The sequence below is a fragment of the Caloenas nicobarica genome, chromosome 1, assembly GCF_036013445.1.
Source record: "Caloenas nicobarica isolate bCalNic1 chromosome 1, bCalNic1.hap1, whole genome shotgun sequence".
Lineage (NCBI taxonomy): Eukaryota > Metazoa > Chordata > Aves > Columbiformes > Columbidae > Caloenas > Caloenas nicobarica.
In genome coordinates, this window is record NC_088245.1 from 36,684,231 (window position 1) to 36,705,013 (window position 20,783).

Here is a 20,783-nt window from a genome sequence, read left to right on the forward strand (position 1 = left end):
TATGCAAAAGGACTATCTGGATAGGCTTGACCTGCTTTTTAGCACAGTTCCACTTGATGTGTTTTCATGTTACACATACCAACCCAGCACATCAGCTATTTCTGTAATGATGTCCCTGCAGTTCAATTTTCACTTAAGTTAGTATGGTACAGAGAGGATACTTGGATCTTGTATGTCTCACTTATTTAATTGATCAAATATTTTCGTCTCAAAGCAAAATCATGAGAGGCAAATTATTAAAGATTTTTTGTGTATGTTTTAAATGAGGACTTCCTTCTGTGCCACTTTGCATATATTTTGATTGTGTATTTGTCTTGAAAGAACAGAACAGTACTGTGGAGCCACTACAGACAGATGGATACGTAAACAGTTTGCAGAAGCAAACAGAACTTGTAGATCAGAACATTTCCACTCAATTGGATGATCTGTTAAGTAAGGCAGAATTTAAAGGCACTTCTAAACAAGATGCGATGGGGTTTTTCCTCCCTCTCTTTTCCTGCAACCCCCATCTCCTCCCTGGATAATTGTTTGAACAAGCATTCTACTTATTACTGGAACTGGGTAGTTAAAGATGGAATTTGATTTTCCTTTTTATTTTGAGTCCACTACAAAACATTTTGAGTTGCATAGAGAAAAAGTAGCATAGCTTTTAAAAACATGTTTTACTCAGAACACAAGGTATTGCAGGTTTTTAAAGTGACAACAACTTAAAAATGTTGTATATCTTTCAGCACATTTGAAAATTGAGGTAATAATGTATTTTATCTTTTTACCCAAAAGGAAGTATTGTTCACCTTTGGTTTTCATGTTGTACTGTGTGTTGTACTCTGGGTGAGGGTAGTAGCATACACTGTTCAATCTGAGCAAGACTGTAGGTGTGTTGGCCCAGCAGAAATAGTTTAGCAACTCAAGGTAAGTCCTAGAAGTACTTCATTGAGAGGAATAAGGTTTTCTCAACTCTTCAAAGGGTGGTACTAGCTTTGGCAACATTTCCAAGCTTTCTGTTTCTTTGGCCCCCAAAGGAACCACATTTCTATTCATCAGGTGGCTTTCCTCTTCTGAACAATACTTATGGATTTGCACAGCACAACCAAAACTAAAATCCAGTATATGTGGGTGTGCTGTGCACTGTTTGTCTCAGCCTACAATGTATTTTACTTGCCAGTCACTTAAAATAACACAGCTAAATTCCAGTAACAGGTTTTACCTGGTCTGTAGGAAAGTGCCTAATGCATTTATGCTGTATTTTGGAAACCGTTCCGTTTAACTAAATCTTAGCTGTGCTAAGAGGACACAAGCAGCGTGCGTTTAAATTTATGGCTCCTGGGCTTCTGTCTGACAAAGTCTTGAAATTCTGCAAGCGATGGCAGGTATAGCTTGGCATACTCTTATCTGAACTACAATTTGACTTCACACTAAAGTTTTGCAGCTATGTACCAAGATAGTGTAATAATTATGCTCTGTACCTGCCTTCAAGGAAGTAAAGGTAGTTTTAAAGTGACAATTTGCCGTTAGCAACAATCAGATAAGGTCTTGCAGTTGATAAAACCAAAAGGGAGGTATCTGAAACTACATAGGGTGTACAAGTCTGTGTGTGTCCTGCTGGCTTAGAGGGAAATTCTGCTACATATTCTTTCAGTGCTGCTTAATGAATGAGTTGCAAAGAGCAGCTTTGCACCTGCAGGTTGTGAATGAAACGTCGGATTGCATATTAACACGGTGGTGTTCCCACGTGGCATTTTGGTTGCTCAGAGACATTAACCACACTTCCTTTCGATACCTAATTTAAATACATACATACTTTGTGTGTGTGTGTGTGTATGTGTGAGATATATAGTATGAGGATGGCATTTTAATTGCATATGGTCTTCTTTTACTATGTTTGTGGCAACCCAGAAAACCAGTTTAAAAAAATAATCTGGTGTACTTGAGAATCATCCCATAAGGCTGCTGTATCAGCTCTTGCCTGACGCTGTTTGTGTGGGTGCCCAAAGGCTGGGAAAGGGAAGGTGGGACGTGTGCTGACCTTTCTGAGCATCAGACACTGTAACTGGGTTATAATGTTTAATGCTTGCTGTGAAGATGCTGAAGGGCAGGTGCTGAAGATTATTCCAGTTCACTTTTCTTTGTATTTTTCCCCTCACTTGCTTGAAGACAAAAGAAATTTTGGTGGAAGCTCAAGAAGGTAGCCTGACAGTGACTTGTCTGCTTGTTGGTTAAACAGTTTGTCACTCATGCCCTCATGGGAAAAGTACAGTTATCTGCCAACAAAAGAAACGGTTACCAATAGAATAAACACAGTGGCAAGAAGACAGTAAATGCTTTAAATTTCATTTTAAGCCTTTTCAGTTTGAAAATATAAAATTATTGCTTTTACATTGTAGTGGTAACAATTGTTTCATGTTGCCTGTAAACAGCAAGATTCATCAATAAACATGAATTGGTCTACTAGCAACTGCATTTGTGTTTTGTGCAGGTACTTACATATGATAAATGGAAGACAAGAAAATATCCCTGAATTGGAGTATAGGAATTACTGAGGACATATTGTCAGAATTAAAACTGGATAATATTTTGCAGAATTAATAGATGAGGTGAGGAACTGGATTTTTTTTTTTTTTTTTTTTTACAATGAGGGTGGTGAAACACTGGCACAGGTTACCCAGAGAGGTGGTAGATGCCCCATCCCTGGAGACATTCAGGGCCAGGCTGGATGGGGCTCTGAGCAACCTGATCTAGTTGAAGATGTCCCTGCTCATTGCAGGGGGTTGGACTAGATGACCTTTGAAGGTCCCTTCCAACCCAAGCTGTTCTATGATTCTATGAAAGGGGAATCTTTTTCACTCATGCAGAGTAGGAAAAGTTGTACAACTGAACAGGAAATCTTTGGATAAGAATTTCAGGACTTCGTTGACTTAATACTTTGTATTTTCTTTGCATTTCCACTGAGTCTTTGTTGCTGCTGTCAGTGAAAACTAATCTGCCTGCACAGTCACTACTTTTGATTTGTTTAAGCAGGCCAGGATCATTTCCTTCTATCAATTTCCAATGTTACCATTGGGTTCCACAGTAAATTTCTGCCATGGAAAGTGCAAAGTCTTCCCCACACACAGGCTTTGAAACATATCAAACATCTGGTGCAGCTGGTCACAGATGTTAACAGATTTGGCAGTCTGACCAGATTGATTATGTTATTCTGAAGCTGTGACATGGAGTGAAATGTTCCCTGTGCCTTTCAGAGAACTGGTGCCCGTCAGGTGCCAAAACTTCTTTGGCAACCCGGAGTCACAAAGTACATGTGAGTTCCCTAGAGAAGAGAAAGTCATTCCTATACATTCACGGAGGACTGCATCTTCTGGTAGATTGCTTATTTAATTCTAGAAATTATAGATTTAAAATTTATTTCTAGAAATTCTCTGGATTAGGAGTAGTCGCTTTACCAAAGTAATTCCCAGATTTCACAGCCTGCATCTTTCCACTTTTGTTTTGGACAAGGAGGAGGGTAGGCTGCAGACCGCAATTAGTCATCACAAATCACACTGTAGTTCTTTCTGTCCCAGGGGACCTGTTTCCCTTCTGCTGCCACCAAAACAGCAAGGCTCTCCCATCACGTGCCAGACATACATCTTGTCACAGGACTAGGTGTAAGTGCAGAACACCTGCCTTTGGGCATATGGTAATTACAAGCAGCTACCAGTTGTATGCCCGGCTGCTCCTCCTGCCGTGGCTGCTGTGTGTCTGGGTACAGGAATGCCTGTGAGCCATGGAAATTAACGCTTGTTCTTCCAGAAGGTTTTCCCTAGTGAAAGAATATCTAGAACATCGCTACCATAGATAAAATGTGGGAGGTATCCTGGAAAAAGAAAATACAGTATTGTTACCCAGGTGCTCATTTTCTTTCATTATACATTATTTGTTGCTACATCAACTAAACAGCTACAGCAATTTTAAAGAAACTTTGAAGAACAAATGTCACAGAAGCTATCACAATGTCACACTGAATTACTTGTCATATATTGACTTACAGGAGACTTTCAATGTCCTCCAGCCTTGCGTTCTTCTTATCTGGCCTTCATACCCTTGTTTAGTTTCTCATCTTTAAAATTATAAAGACACCTGTTGCAGTCTCTTTGGGACAAACGGAATCAGGATTAAAAAGAGGAGGGGAACTCCAAACAAAATAGAAACAACCTTGTGATAGGAAATTGAATAGATCAGAGAAGTGGAGAGGACTTCTGAACTTTAAGTTTTACCTGAACTTTTGATGTTAAAATACTGTTGCATGCTATTATTTTTAACATGTTAAAGAAGGAGTGGAATGTGTATTCTGTTTTTGATGGGGACTATGAATCTATAACAGCATTCTTCAGAAGTATCTGGCTCTGCTTTGTGAGTCAAATCATAGGATATAAATATGCGTTCTGGGCACTTGAGAAGGATCTGATCTTTGATAAACTATTTTAATCATTTTTCACATTACAAGAGTTCATGAAAGTTCTCCAAGTTCTCTGGGTGTTTTTAGTTTGGAAGTATAATTAGTGCCTAATCAAAGGCATAGCAGAGCTGGGCATGGTTATTATTGCCTCCAGCTGAAGAGATTGAGTCTCATAGTTCCCTTCCCTGATGAGAATGCCCTCATCATCAGACAAAAGCCCTTTCTGGGGATAGAGCCTCCTTCTGCCTTCCATCTGGCAGCGTTTGGCTTTCCATGGAGTCTTGTGTAATTGTTAGAGTTTGAGCAAAAGGGAGAAAGAACATCTTCTTGAAACTCACTTTTCAGCGGGCATTTTCTTACAAGCCTCTTACTGATAAAGAGGGACCGTACCTGCTTACTTTTGTTTGCCATAGACTAGGTGTGACCACTAGACTGTGATCATTGGTGGCGTTTTTCTCCTGATCTCTTGAGACAATGAGTCTCTGAACTCGGGCAGTGTTAAGTGAGGCTGCTCAGTATAGTCCACATCTCATTTTTTTGGGACAGCCTGGCTCTCATTTCTATCTGGCAGAGGAAGAACTTCAACCTAGACTGTGTCACACTTGGTGACCGCTCTTCCCAACAGGCTTTTGAACATAATTTTCTTTTGTCTTTCTTTCTTTCAAGGAAGAGTTAGAAGTTTGATTCCTCTCTTAAAGTGAGTGCCTGAGGTGTTTGGATCTCAATGCAAGGAGCTGTTTCTGAGCTTCAAATATAGCCCATGAAGTTCCTTCTGTATCACAGTGGAAGGCAGAAATCTTCATCCTGGGCTCTGGAAACAGCAGAACTGCCTTTACATGATACTGTGTTGGAGCAAGGAACTTGTGTCTGTACCAAGCCCCCTCCCAATCTAAAGACCTGGAGAAACAAATGAATGCAAACAAATGTGCACTTTGTGATGTTGTCTCTTCTGTGGCAGAAAGTATAATAAATTCTCTGGGAAGAACAGGTAGCTTTATCAGGCTGTATCCACAAATAAACTGCAAAGATTTTTTTCTAACTGACAGTCTCATTTAAACAGAGCACATAAAAACAGGTCATCAAACCAAGACTGAGTCTGCAAGCGCTTCTGTACAGATGTCGAACCCTTACAAGCTAATACAGATGGACTGGAGTGTCTGGATTTCAGTTAGGATACTTTCACAGTGAATATGCCAGGAGTTCTAATACTGGTTTGTATGTCAGAATCAGAGTAGGTTACACCTTTAGGATGATGGCTTTGTGCTTTAAGGAAAGTGAAACTGGATAGCGTTAATGAGCCAAATGTATCAATGACTGACTCAGTCCATGTGCATAGAAATTCAGTGAAGACATCGAAATGATCCTGGAAATATACCAGCAGTTATAACACAGAGTGGTGTTAATGATGCAGAATAATGATACAGAAGAAGATGAGGATTGATATGATGTTAGAAAACAATAATGACCAGAGACTTCAGTTACTTCTACATACATGAGGGAGAAGTCACAAAAGGTATCATGTGGAAATAATTGTCAGATATTAATGACTTTCATGGAGAACACAGAAGAAAAATTCTGATTTTGTCCTGGGACTTCATCCACAGTGTATATGCTGAGGAATTGTAATAGTCAATGTAATCTATTTTAATTCAGTTTTCTCATTAAAAATTAAAAGGCCTCCAAAAAAACCTCACTTCCCACTATAATGTTTCAGAAAGGAAGTAGCTAAAAATGAGGAAACAATCAAAGGCATATTAAAAGGAGCAGCTGAAAAGGTAAAATACATAATAGACTATGGATTAAGCTATTAAACTGTGGCTATGGTTTCGTGTGGTGTCTTTAAGTGTTCAAAGTTAATAGTCTGCTACGTATCAGAAAGAGTCTGCTGCATAAATCCATGAGCAGAACTCCTTGAGCACTGTATATGACTGTAGTCGCTCTATTTCAGGAAGAAGGTAGTGTAACTAAAAATGTACAAAAGACAATCAGAAGTAGGGGAACTACTTCGGTGCAGAGGTAATTCCAGACAGCCTGGGAAGAAACGGCTGGGGAGGGAATGGGGAAATTGTGTGTAACTGAAGTCAGCAAAATGATGCAGGTCATGGAGAAGATGACTGGGAATGACTGAACTGGTGCTGCTCTGGAGCACATTCTTCCTGGAGATTGTGAGTACAGAGCATGGAGAGGACTGGAAAGGAATTAGGCAATTATTAGCCCTCATTAGAAGTGCGCACTGTGAAAGGTGACGATCTCTAATGTGGGAAGCAATTGCCAACTTCCAAGTTCTTCAGCCACCGGTGGTCAGAGATTGGAATCACATATTAGGAGTCAGTCTGTATTTACTGTTTCTCTCCTTGCCCTGGATTTTGTTAGAAATAATGCACAGGGCTGCACAGACTTTTAAACTGAGTTGCTATGGCTGTTCTTCTATACTTATGTGGTATTTATAACATCCCTATAACATTATAGGGATAACCTTGCTTCCTGCAACCTGTAGACCTGAAGTATTGCCGTGCACAGGTAAAATTGATTGGCTGATGAAAATTTCTTTTTTAAGAAACTCTTAATTCAGCATTAAATAGGTGGAAATACCTTCTGGCAGACAATTGAAAAAATGCCTCTGCACCCTGTGAATAGGATGTAGTTCTGTCTTGCTGCATTTAATTCCTTACTAAGAAGAGACTATTCAGTTCAAGGATGAAAACAAGTATTTGGGATGCTGGAAAGCCTTGTACTATGTTCCGTGTCACCAATTCAAAGGCTAATTTTTTTTTTTTTTTCAAGAGACCAGGTATTCTCAGTCTTTCTGTACTTTCAGAAAGTCATTTCCTTGACATGTTGCTTAGAATGACTTTTATTTCATGGTTGTTAGCATTTCACCAAATGGTCTGAAAATATTGCTGTATAATAAAATGTGAAGGAACTGGCTCTGGACCTTTTCAAATAGATCTTTAGGGAGCAGTTGGGCTTTCTTTTTAACTTTTTTTTTTTTAAGTTGGCCTCTATTAAGTAATTTTGTTGGTATTTCCAGTATGTCAATTACATACTGGAATAGTAAAACTTAAATGTGAATACCCTGACATTTTTATTCCTGAAGAATTTTCTTCCTGTATCCTGAAACTGTCCTACATTCCTGTGCAGACATTAAGTTACATGAAAAGAGGCAAATATTTTTTTCCCTGAAGTTTGTTAGGCTGATCTGATCATGCTTACATTTTTGGATGACACTTCTTCCAAAAATGAATGCATATAGCAGCATGATTCAGTAGCTATTGACCTTGTCATATTAAAAATGTTCAAAAGAGCTTTTAATCTACCCCGTGCATGTCATATATGCATAGTTAACAGTCAGTGCCTTTACAGAACTCTATATTCTCCTGAGGAGAGCCAGGTGTCTTCCTGATCGAGGTAAATTGTGTGCACAATATGGAGTATTTGTATTTTCAGAATGATTTTTCTTGTTTCCACCTGAGTTTTGTTAATTTGAAAAAAAAAAAAATTACTTATCTGGGGGTCTGTCTACAATGCAAGGAAGAGTTCAGTCCATTTAAGTTTTCTTCAACCATAACTGTCTAGCAAAATTATTTATTGAGAAGTGGGTGTACATTAAGAAGGATATGTACATCCACTTTGCTGGCGGACGTGCAGATTATCTTTTCAGTGCCTGTATAGAATCATGGCATAATTTAGGTTGGGAAACACCTCTAGGGGCCACCTAGTCCAGCCTGTTCCAAGCAGCCCCTTAGATGAGGTTGCCCAGGGCCATTTCCACTTAAGCTTTGCCTGTTTCCAAAGATGGAGATTTTACAACCTCTCTAGGCAACCTGTTCCCTTGGTTGACCACCATCAGAGAGAACGTTGTCCTTACAGTGAATCAGAATTTCTTGTCATGCATTTTGTCTCTACTGCCTCCTCCCTGTCACTCTGCACCTCTGAGAACAGCGTGGTCTGTCTTCTGAACACCCTCCCATTTGGTAGTCAAGGGCAACAGTAGTATCTTCACTTGTATTTTAGTCAGTGATTAAAAGTGGAAAAACATTCAAGTTGCCATTTAGATTTCCTGTGGCAATCATAACATGGAAGTCTTTTGCCTCAAAACTCTTCTGTCAGCTGAATTTTCTAATTATAGGAATTTTTTTCCCTTTTTAAGGAAGAGTAGTCCAACTGAACTTGTCCATTAGATGGTAGTGGAAAGTATAAAGCACTTGAATTACATCTCTCTGAGAATTACAATTCGATTTTGAATCCAGATATTTTCAGCTTGAAGCGTTTTGTTCTTTCAGGCTCTCTTCCAACAAAATATCAAAATCTTGTGTGTATAAAGCAGTCTTTTGTAGGAAAAACTTGAGCTTTGCCATTCAATATAAAATTCAAGTTTGACTTGATTTTGCCAGAAAGCTTTTAAGCAGATGTTTAATACATCTAATGCATCTGGATGCATGTCTGCTCCTGCCAGAGGAATTGTAGCCTAGTGTTATCTGAAAATGATGGCCTTCATTGTATTTTCCAAGCCCTCTGAAAGTTCATCTTTGGTGTATTCTAAGTTGTGGCAGTTTCTGATGTTCCGGCCAATTTTGATTTGGTTGGAATTGTTGCTTCTTTTTAATAAAGGATTATTTTTTTCTTTCCTACTATATACCAAGAAGCAGAAAATGAGTGTGCTTTTTGTGGGCTTTTCAAATATTAAATTTGAACTTCCTCTGGAAGAGCCAGAAAACAAAAACCAAAAAGGCAGGAGTTGCTATGTTGAACTGTGGTGTTCTGCCATATCAATTCAAGAAGGTTTAACTGCTCAAAACGTACCACGCGTGAGCAGGCACACTGCAGTACTTTGACAACAGGACCTTACTGCCTCGTTCTGGTGGAACAGGCGTTAAATGAGACAGTTTTATCACCTAAAGTTTCTGAAGAAGCGTGTTATTGCTTGGAGGTGTATATGATTTAAACATACAAATAGTGGTATTTTCAAATTAGTAGAAAGGGAAGAGAATCAAATACGAAGATTTACTGTGGCCTCTCCAATGGTGTAACTCAACTTGTTCAGATGTATAAAATACAGTGAAATTCTTAGAGCCTCATGTTTGAAGCTGATGAGCCCCATAGCTTTAATTTAGTTTGCATCACACTTTGATGTGTTTGACCTGGTTTGAGCCTTTTAAAAGGACAAGACATCTTCATGTGCTCAAGGTCATTCCTTGCAGGGCAGGTTTTGAAAAAGTCTTTTCATCTCGGAAGGTTTTAAAATGGCTCATTGTGGCAGGCAGAGTCAAACCCTGACCAGTGCTTGGGCTTGAATTCCCAAGGGAATTAAAAGAAAAATGAGAAGAATTTTACAACTTATTTTTTAGGGGTAGCAACACTGATAAAAGTTAATACAGCTAAGGTTAGAAGGACTGTGTGAAAGCACCAAAAATTTCTTTTCAAGTATTTCTCATGACACACACTGAAAGTGCTCGTAGCAACTATCACCAGGGAGACCAGTGAAATCCTGAAAAATCCGAAGGTCAGATGTGAGCACCGGGAGACATTCCATCTTGATTAACTGGGCTTTGGACCGAGCAATCCCTTTCCTCCCCATTTCAATGTTCTTTAAATGCCTGAAGAACACCCTGCTGTAGAATAAAGTAATTCTTCATTGCTGAAAAAAGTTATACAGACACAGACAGTATTACGTAAGGCCAGCATGGGGCTGGCATCGTAATGATCTCAAACCTCAGAGCAAGCTGTCAGGTTACCAAATGGCCGTGAAAAGTAGTTGTGATGGACTCAATGCATATTAGGCATGAGTCCACAGCTTGGAGCTTCTTTACTCTTTTAATGTATAAATGGCCACCTCCTACAGGTTCTGTCTCTTTTTTTTTTTTGGAGCTGAATGTGAATTTTAAGGTAACATCTGCATCTTCACAAATTTCTGTTCTGTGTACCATGAAACAAAGTTGTTAGATGCAATGCTTGGAGATACGCCAAAGGATGTGTTGTTTGTTTGTTTTATACTTAGCTTGTAAGTTGGAAGGAAGTATTTTGTAATCCTCTTATAAATATTAAGTAACAAAGGACATTGGAAATTCAGAATGCGTAGCTGGCAAATTCTGGGACAATTTTTCAATGTTTTGCCAAATCTGCAAATCTGACTGGTGGATCCAAATGCCCTATTTAGCAGCTCTTAAACAGTGGATATGACATCCCTGGTGGCCTCGTCAGGAGATTTTCCATTAGTTTTTATTTTCTTACAGTGCTTTCTTGGAAGAGTGTACCTTTGCACCTACTTCTTCATGCCTCTTATTTGCCTCCTTTTTTTCACGTTTATTTTGCTGTGTCCAGGGCTTCCCTCTTGCATCGTAAGTCATCTTAGTGTATATTGCTGGCTTGAGGTTTATCTGTAATTTTTCCCAGTTTTATACTTGGGCTCTGGGAAAAGCGTGCTGATGAACGTCACGCCCTGGCTCGCTCTCCAGCCAGTCGCCGTCCTCCACTCCTCTGACACATCTTCTGTTCTGTGGCCTTTCTATTGCTGCTTTTTCAATTGGGAGCAATAAATAGGCCATCCAGCGTAAGAAGTGGGGATTACTGTTTTCTGCTATTGATTAACTTATGCATGACCACACTTTTTAATCTGTGTGGATAAACAAAAATGAAGCAGCCGGGCCAGCAGCTCATTTCTTACGTAACGTTTCCAAATGAGTCACTTTGGGCTGCAGCCTGGGTCGGTCAGTCTGGCTCCTATTGATGGAACTGGGCGCTGGTGGAAGGACACGGCAGCTGCTGGTGTTGGAACTGGCATCGTCGATTTGTGACTGAGCCGTCAATGTTTACAAGGGATGTTGTAGTTTTAAATTAAGAAGCTTTCCCTAATATTTTAAGGTTTGTCTTAAAACTCATAATTCTGTGGCTTTCAGATGCTGCTGGCACCATCCTAGTTGTGTTGTGTGATATCTGTAGCTGCCTTTGTGCTGACCGTAGTTTCAGTTTAGGGACAAGGCTGAAACTTCTCGCTGAAGTTAATGATGCTCTTACATATGCACCACCTTAATTCAAGTTTAATAAAGGACTGGAAAGTTTTCAGGGAAATAAGTTATTTTGTTCTGGAAACTGAAGTGTTTTTAACACTGAACTTTCGTACTATATGAAAGAACAAACGGATTTGACCTTAAATTTTGATTTATGTAAAACAGGAAAAACAAAAGCTGAATTTTCAGTACCTTTTACGTAATTTGCAGAGCTTTTGGCTTCAGATGAGGAGGATGGTTGGTTTGGTTGGGCTTGGGTATTCACAGTAGAATGGCAAAACACAAGAGTAGGAAATACCTTTTAATGAGACTTCTCTAAATGCCTAGAATACACCTTTAATAATTATAACCCTGCCTATTCTAAGCAAATAAATATCATGGCCTTTGCTGAGAAATACGTCCTGTACCATTTAATATTTTAGCTTCATAATAAAAGGCTCATAAAAAAAGCAGAATTGCATAAGAATATGCTGTTTACTCTCAATAATAAGAGGAAGTGCTTGTGACTTAAGAGACATTTTTTTATTTTTACTGATGGTGGTGATGGATGTACATTCTGCGAGATGACAGTCTTCTCGTAGAACAAAGGAAAATAAATCTTTCATTTCACTAATTTGCTTGTAAGCCATCAGTTTGTTTGCCAGGGTAATAAGATTTAGGGAATCTCAAGATAGAAAGAATTGGATTGGTTTGTTAACTTCACCTTTTAAGTATTTGATTCTTTACTGCCTTTATTCTTAATGAGGAGAACGTGGTAATTCTGCACTTAAAAAGGACTGGACTGGCAGTGTCACCTTATTGGATCATTTATAAACATTATAAATTATTTAACTGAATTAATTACGTGAATTATTGTATGTGCACAATTCTGAGGACAGCAGGGATAATTTTGTTTTTGGAAGATCGCTTTTGTTGGGACTTACAAGTGGCATCTCAAGCGCTTTCCTTCACGTGGGCTGACACTGAAATCTTGCTAGTCACTTTACCTCCACACGTATTTATAGCAGACTTCAGATTGTATGTAATTTTGCTTGCCTCAGATGATACTGTAGGATGCGGCGTCTGCTGCAGAATGCACAACCCCAAACGTCGCCGTGGGCCGTGCCGGGTTGCTGGTGGCAGCACCCGCCCGCGCCGTCCTGGCATCTCCGGTGACCCCCAGTCTGAGCAGGAGACCTCGAGCCCTCCGGCCCCGGGGAGGAAGCCTGAAACTCTCCCACTCTTAGGCGGCACCGTGAGTTTCAGTCCTCCAAATATAGCTCGTGGTTTCCTCACCAGGCCTAATTTATTCCCTAGACTGTGTAATTTTGTTCCTTTTGGAGCAAGGACACGCTGGTTTTAGAGCAAAAACCCGTACAAAATAAGCTTTAGCTTTGAAAACAGTGAAGTGGTTTAAATGCAGTGCATGTTTGCTAAATGTTTAGTCAACGTCGGATGAGCTCAGATACTTCTTTGTAGCTTCTCTGTTTGGTACCTTGTTTTGGGGGGCGCTGACTCTTTGGGGAAGTCCTGGCAATTCATCCAGCCTTTTTGGCAAAGGTGCTGTTTGTCCTGTCAGGGAAGCCTTTGGTCTGGTCCTGCCAGCTTTTGCAAAACAAGATTTGCACCTAACTGGAGACAGAGGAAATAAATTCCATGAAGCTAACAGCTTGGCCCATTGTATTTCAGGAGTGCACTCAAATGTTCTGATCTGGGAACCCATTGTGTTGCTTCCATGTTTGTTCTTCCCTCAGCCCTATTGAATTTCAGCATTAAGACATACAATAACTGCTCTATTAGGCAATGCTGAGTTACAGAGTCTCAACAAGTGGCTTACGCTGCAATGCTTTAACTATTTTTTTGCATAGCAGCTTTCTTAGTATTCATAGCTTTGCGGTGTATCACTTCTATTTCACAACTTATACCATCCATCTTTTAAATTGTGGCTAATGCATTGGTAGGTTTGTAACTCCAGGGGTAGGATATGGTCCTATCATGGCATTTCTAATAGGCATGTTGGAGCACTCAGACAACACAATGTGTTTTTCTTCACAGCTACTTTGCAAAATACGTGATATTTCTGTCTTTGAAAAAGCAAAGAGTGATCTCTGTGAGTCTAGTGGATTTTTTTAAAGACATATCTCTATGGGTAAACTGCTTCCATCATCTCCAATGAAATGGACGTTAGTAACCATTAAAATAAGCCGCTCAGAACAAAAGCTTGAACACTTGCAGCTAAAACAGAACATGACAAAATCCCAATGAAATGTATGATATGTTCACGGTAAGTGGGGAAGAATTTAATTGGGCACTTTGAGTTGAGCTACTGGTGACCCCAAGATGACAAACTTGATCCAGCCATGGCTGGACGCAGACATCGTGTTGTGGTTGTCTGTTGTATCAGATCTCTGCAGATCTGGATTCCTTTCTCAGCTTTCCTGCGTGGCTTGAACAAGAGTCTTTGTTTCTCTTCGATCTGCTGCCACAATGTAAAGCGGGAATGGTACTTTCTTTGTCATCCTGCTGATGATAAACTTTGGGCCAGTGTTATGTACTATTCTGTATTTGCACATCATTTAGCACAGTGGGGTTCCTTCTCAGCTGGGGTTTCTGGGAGCTTTTATGCTTAAGGAATAAAATATTTTTTTCTACTTCAGTTATTAAACAGTGCACAACTTCAAAAAACTTAAGATGACAGCTAACTTTTTTTGTGCGTTGGAAATAAACCTAATGCACTTAGCTTTCTTACTTAAATATACACTTGATACTGAAGAACATTAACCTTGAACAGAAATAGCCAGCCAAATCTTTAATGCTCAAAACCTGCTTTGAAAGAAAAAGAGTTTGTAGTCCTCTAATGTGGAAAGAGTTAGGCTATTAAATTATATTCACAAATCTCATTTAAAAATAAAGTCAAGATGCTGTCAGTATCAGTGCACTCCTCAAGTGGTCCCATTGAAGATGTTCTTTGCAGGGGGCACCGACAATTCATGTGGGCGATCGTTTTTTCCAGTTGACAGAACTAGGCAAAAACTTCTAATTACAAAATGCAGTAGAAACCTTCCAGGGGATTCCACTGAAACCAAGCTTCTCATATAAGTATTAGCATCCTCTAGAAAAGCCTCTTGCTGATTTGCATCAACAAATCCCAGTTCTTCTTGTCTGTAATTTAATAAATGAGATGTCAAGCTGATGTGTTGTACAGTATAACAGAAGTCCGGTATCTTCTTCATGAGGCCACTGTGGTATATTCTATCCATTTTCTCAGAGTCAAGCGGGAACATAGCGCAGGTTGGATCAGCTGTTCCAGTGGAGCAACCAGCTCTGCCTCTGTCATGTAACACAAATGAAGATGGCCCTCATGCATCGTTGCCATTTATAGAGTCACAGAATATCCTGACTTGGAAGGGACCCACAAAAATATCTGACTCTAACTCTTGACTCCACACAGGGCAACCTGAAGGTTAAACCATAGATCTAAGACCATTGTCCAAATGCTTCTTGACCACCAACACGCTTGGGGCCACGGCCGCTTCCTTGGGAAGCTTGTTGTGGAAAAACAGGAGCTGGGAGGCAGCTACACGAATTACTCTGATGGCAACAGGCTGTTCATGGCCAAGCTCCCTCCAGAAGCTCTCCAGCCCTGAGCAGGGAGGATTTAATGGCAGAAGCATGTACCTGTGCCCAGAGTTGTGTGCACCCTTTTAACTCCAGTGCTCACAGGGAATCACCTGCAGCATGGATGAAGGTGACATGTTCTGCAGACACATGAACGACCAAGGTTGCTGAAAGGTGAAGGCCACCATGTTTCACTCTTTTCCCCTGTTAAAAGCTATGTGACTCACCACAACAGGAGGATTGGGAACTACTATGCTGTTACCTAACCTGTGCTTTAATAAAGCTTCTGTGATGGGCTTCATGATTCTCCAGTTACAGCTGAACCCTTTGAAATATGTTAGGTATTTCCTGTGCAGTGTCAGCTCCTACCTGGTAAAATTCATAGTGACATCTAGAAGCTATTTGAGTCTGTTTCCTTTTCCAGTTTTAATATCTCTGATTGTATTAATATTCAACAGTTGTCCCTAAGGTGGCTGTGGCTCTGCTGCTTCCTCATACCTGAGGCAGTAACCACAGGCATAGGGCTGTTGTTTATATGATTTTTTTTTCCAGTTGCCGATGACAGATGACAAATTTAAACAGTTCGATTTGCATTTATTAGAGTGCGAATGTTCAAGTGTAAGCATATTCTGTCCTTTAGCAGGTTTCAAAGAGCATACTGTCAGTTGATAATAACTGTTGCGTTTATATCTATGATCCCGAATCTCCTTTCTTGTTACTTTTTGATTAGGAAAAAAGAAGGTAATGACAATTGAAGTGTTGATGGCCAGAAGCAAGACCTAATTCTGGGTACTACTAGACTTTAAGAGGTTAAACTTGTGTCTCTATGAGGCTGGAAGGTGAAGAACCACAATGGAGGACCTGGTGCCTCCTTCAGCAGAGTCAGCAGTAGAACTTGCTTTGGTTTCATAGATGCAAAACTGGACCTTAAGTGAACAGTGGTCTCTGCATTCTTGTATGTTCATCTTGGCTGTAGTTTTCGTCATTTTCTGAACTTAAAATGTTTAATCTAATAATAATTCATACTGTGTTAAAAAAAAAAATCATCAAAACGCAGCGAGGACTGTAGCCACCTTGAAATACTGAAGAAATTGTACGCTGGATTTGTACTGAACTGCAGTGGTGCCTTTTGCAAGACTGTGTTGTGTCTCTGATTTGCTTGTCTTGGATCTTACTCAATATATTGGGATTTTACTAACACAGTAATGCTGACATTTTGAGAAGCTGTCTTAAAATTTTGAGTTCCTAAATACCCAAAGCTCTACCCATCAGCATTCCCGTTTGCCTCTCTCTTCCAGCCAGTTCCCATTTCCCTCTTAAAAGCCTCAGAAGATAATTTGTTTTCTCGCGGTGCAAGAGGAACGTGCTTGTTTGTGTTCCTTTATCCTTCAGATTTTTAACCTGATTTCCCAAGGAAGCATGTTTGACGGGATCCTGCTGTGTCCGGCTGCCCACCCTCCGCTCTCCAGCCCCTCTTGAACCGGGAGCAGATCTCGGCCCCACAGGTCAGAGGGTCGGCAGGCTGAAAGACAGAACGCTCCTGCAAGCTTTCACCATGTGCATACTTGTCTGTAGGAGAGAGGTTTTATTCCCATTCCAGCTGAGGGATGTGCTAATTAGCTCATCTTTCATTAGCTATCAGGAGACAGAAGCAAACGAGTTTCATCACTTCCGCTTTTATTTTTTCCTTTCCTCTGCCCTTGCCGATACTTCTTGCTGTTCGCTTCCCCTCCGAACAATGCTGCTCTCTTGGGAGATCCTGTTGTTTGTCATCCTGTTATTTTGACCATTACTCTTGTCTTTGCTCCACAGCTGCTTATCTTTTGAACTCTGCTTGCCTAGAACATTATTGAAGAAGCTGCAGGGAGGCCAGCTGGGAGTCAGAAAAGGCATCGGGGCTGCGAGGTCTGTCAGGAAACAGGAAACCTGAGTTGGTCCGGGGGGGTTCTCTGCTGCAAGGCTGCGACCGGCAGAAAATCTAATCCTGCCATCCTTTGCTCAAGCGACTAGTCGTAGTTTGTGTGTTCAGGCCCTAGGAAGTCAGCAGAGGCTGCCTCTGTGTGTAAGAGGTTGCTGAACCAAGTCCTTATTTTAAGAGCCAGCTAACTTGTTTCTTGCCTTCGAAACTGGTGCCAGCAGAAGCAGTTTGCTTGCACTGAAAAAACAATATACTTGGGTGAGCTAATCACTTCAATGTTCAGCAAATGGCTAAGTGGTAAACTTTAAGCAGATTACATTTCACTGAATTATTTTCCCTGTTTGTTTTTTAAGATGTCAAATATATCACGATGTAATTTATGAAGACATGCCTTCGAGTAGAACCACAAACACTTACAGGGACACTTGCTTCAGACAACATATGGCACATCATATGAATTATGCACAGCCAACATAAGGAGAATGGAGACAGCCTAAGGAAATGATTAGACCTGTTATCGTAGCAATGACTGTTCATTATTTTCACTTGAGTGGAAAAAATGCAGTTTTACTCCAGATTGGGGCCGAGATTGTTGCTTACAGGTGCAATATATTAACAACGCATATGAATATTTAATGGTTGCTAGGAAATGTGATGGTTTAGTTTGGTCTACGACATTAGTTCATTGAAATACTAGTTATCTTCTGTGCTGAAGGCTGTGTTTCTGATGTAGCTGTTGTAGCCTTATTGCAAGAGCAGGGGCATAAAAATAGATCTAAATTTTTGTAAGTGTGTAATTGTAAAACGTGAGTTACACACCAGCAAATATCACACTCCACATGGGCAGCTTTCACCAAGTTTGCATTTACTGATTTCTACTTTTCTTGATCTGAAAAATAGGTTTTGTTTTTTATACTCAGGTCAATAGCATTGTTCCACCAACAGGATTTGCTCATCTTCCAGCGGAAATGCTGTTAGTAAAATGCTGATAATGCAGCTTGGACTGTTCTGGGGTGAAAGGCCCAAAGGTTTCTAATTAAAATCCTCGCTCTGCTTCTGAGGATTGTCAGGTGTCTTCCACAACATTTACTTCCTGGAAAAAGACCTAAAATGGGCTCATTCCACTGACTGCAGCCCAGCTCACAGTGCTTCCCTGCAACTGGGCAGGTGCCCACGGGTGACTGGGCACCCAGGACATTCGGGCCGCCTGTAGCGGTCAGTGTTGGGGGGCTTTGCTGCTCCCAGAATTTCTGCTACAGTTAAAAAAGAAATCCGAAGGTGATATTTTAAGTTGAGATGGTTGTAATTTGCATTGCAGAAATGAAGAGCTTCTGGAACTTCATCTGTGAGATTCAAGTATTGTAAAACCAAAGAAACAGAAGTCTCAGAAATGAATGAGCTTTTTTTGCTCCTTTGGGTTTCCAGCCAGACCTGCTGTACACTGGGAACCTGACAGAAGCTGAAGCACCAGACCTCTGCTCTCAAGCCTATCTGAAAAGCACTTGTACCATCCATTATCTCCTCTTTTCTGATAGGGTTAGCTATTTAATTCTTCCCAGCTGACTGATAGTTAAATAGGTGTTCTTCAGCCTCTTAATTAGATATGTTTCCAGTCACATTTTCTCCTAGCCAGCCTCCTAGGAAGTGCTACATGCTGTTAATGAGCTAAGCTAGAATCCTTGTTCCATGTTAACAGTGTTACTTATGCCACTGTTGCTTTCAGCACCCTATATATTAGGTATGTGAAAGTGTGTTAGCTGGATATTAAAGCACCTAGTTTGTACACACTGTAAATCCATGAAACTACTATGCTTCTTTACTGTTGATAATACTTTCTGGTTTTACCATTCCTGAAGACATCTGTCGGAGCACTAAATGGTAGCTTTCACCATAGAGAATTAACAGATGCTTCACAATATTTATGTGCAAAAAATTTATGGAAAAGCTTTTACCTTTTCTGTGGAGGGAGAAAAGGAAAGAGCAGGAAGTGTCTCGGTTGAATGATGAACAACATTATTAGTTTCAGAAGGGGAACATTTAGGATGTGAAGATGCAATGGGCTTGGGAGCAAGTGAACAAGAAGCTTGTTTGTCCAGTGGCATCTTACTGAGAGACACAATGACCTGGGAGCTGACCCTGCAGCTCTGCTGCCTGTGACAGCACAAGTCACCAGGTGGGCTTGTAACCAGAAAAATGTCCTTTTACTTTTGAAGGTAACATGTTTTTCCTTTCTGGGAGGCAATGAGAATGTCGCCCTACATGTTAGAGGTTCTTTTTAATCGAGAGTCACAAAAGGCTTGATTTCTTTGAGTCTGAGGATTTGAAGTTTAACTTAGGGATTTTCCACAATACTTTCTCCACTCTGTAAAATGCAGTCACTGTGCTGAGTTTCTTCAAACAAGTTGAAAAGTTTCATGAGGACAGTTTAATAATAAATGGGGTTTTTTTGTAAAACAGAATTGGCTGTAACTGCTGCTTGTCCTCCCACTAATGTGTGCATCACCTGCTTTCTGGATCAGATAGCATTTTTCAGACAGGAAGCAGAAAATCATAAAGCAACTTCTTACTATTCAAAAGCACCATTTAAATTTCTCGTGTTAGAATTTTAGACTTGCAGCCAAGATAATACAGAATAGCTACAACATTTTGAAGCCTTCAAAGACGAGTAAAGTTACAGATTATGAGCAAATAATACTGTAAATGTAGATGGGTTGAAATGTTGCCAGACAATTTACAGCAGCTTTTCATACTTCAGATATTTTTACATGACTATGGTCTAGTTTTGTCATTCCTTTTTTTCTTTCTTTCTTTCTTGTTTTTAGGCATTTTGCCGTGTGTAATGGAACCTCTTGCACTCTCCTCAATGGTAGCACTTATTTCCTCTTATAGCCCCAGCTGCTGGAAGTAGATGTAGACAGCTGTAGGGCTCTCCTGCTTTTGAACTTGGACAATAAACTGCTTGTGACTATGCAGATGTTAGTTTTGCACACTGAAGGCAGCATTGCACACAGTTTCCTCTCATCATCCTACAGATGTCTGCATATTTGAATTGTAGAAATGGGCTTCTTGACACCTAGAACAAAATGTTTTCCTTAGGAAGCCGGAGGAAGTTGTTAGTATGCAAACCTGCAGCAGAGCTTTCAAATGAGCCATTTCAAAAGTGCTATTATAGTATGCGAGTAAATGTGTCTTGTATTCTCTCTATACTCAAATTGTTCACTCCTCCTGGATTTCCTTTACCATCAATGCCAGGCGTTGTGTCTGTCAGTGTGCTATGGGGTCAAGCCTGTAGCTGGCAGGAGGAGGTGTTTTTGGTGTCAGAAATCTGCTCTCACTCGCAGCTCCTTGTCCTGCTTCTCAGCCATTTCTTTGGTGCTGTGCCCTTAATTCCTCCAGTGGGAATTCAGGCGAGTCCTCCTGCCTTAGTTCCCCAGGCACCACGTGGCTGTGCCCATAGCTGCCCCACTTCATACAGTGCTTTCATAAAGACAGCATGGAAGTTCACTGCAGTATTAATTGCATGTTGTTTTAATAACGGCTGCCTCTGTGAGTCATGGCAGACGAGCACCTGTAGCTTGGGGGCTTGTGTTAACTGCAGGAGAGTAGGATAGAGTCAAGGTTGGGGGGAGCAGCTGAGGAAGGAGAATTGATTGCGAACTCTGACAATGAAGTGTATGATAATCTCTGTAGCCCTTAGGTCCCTTGTGCCCGACTTCACTAAGGTCAGGAGAAGGCAAGAAGATACTCTGATCATCTCAACACCTGTTGTCCCCTGCTGCAGTGTGTATGCAGTGGCAAAAACACTCTCACCTCCTCAGCAGATGAT

General features: G+C 40.5%; 1 protein-coding gene across 2 annotated transcripts in view; it reads left to right on the forward strand.

Annotated features, from left to right (window-relative positions):
* The window catches only part of SRGAP1 (SLIT-ROBO Rho GTPase activating protein 1), a 143,857-nt gene that overhangs the window by 30,026 nt on the left and 93,048 nt on the right, over positions 1-20,783 (forward strand). The window lies entirely within an intron of this gene.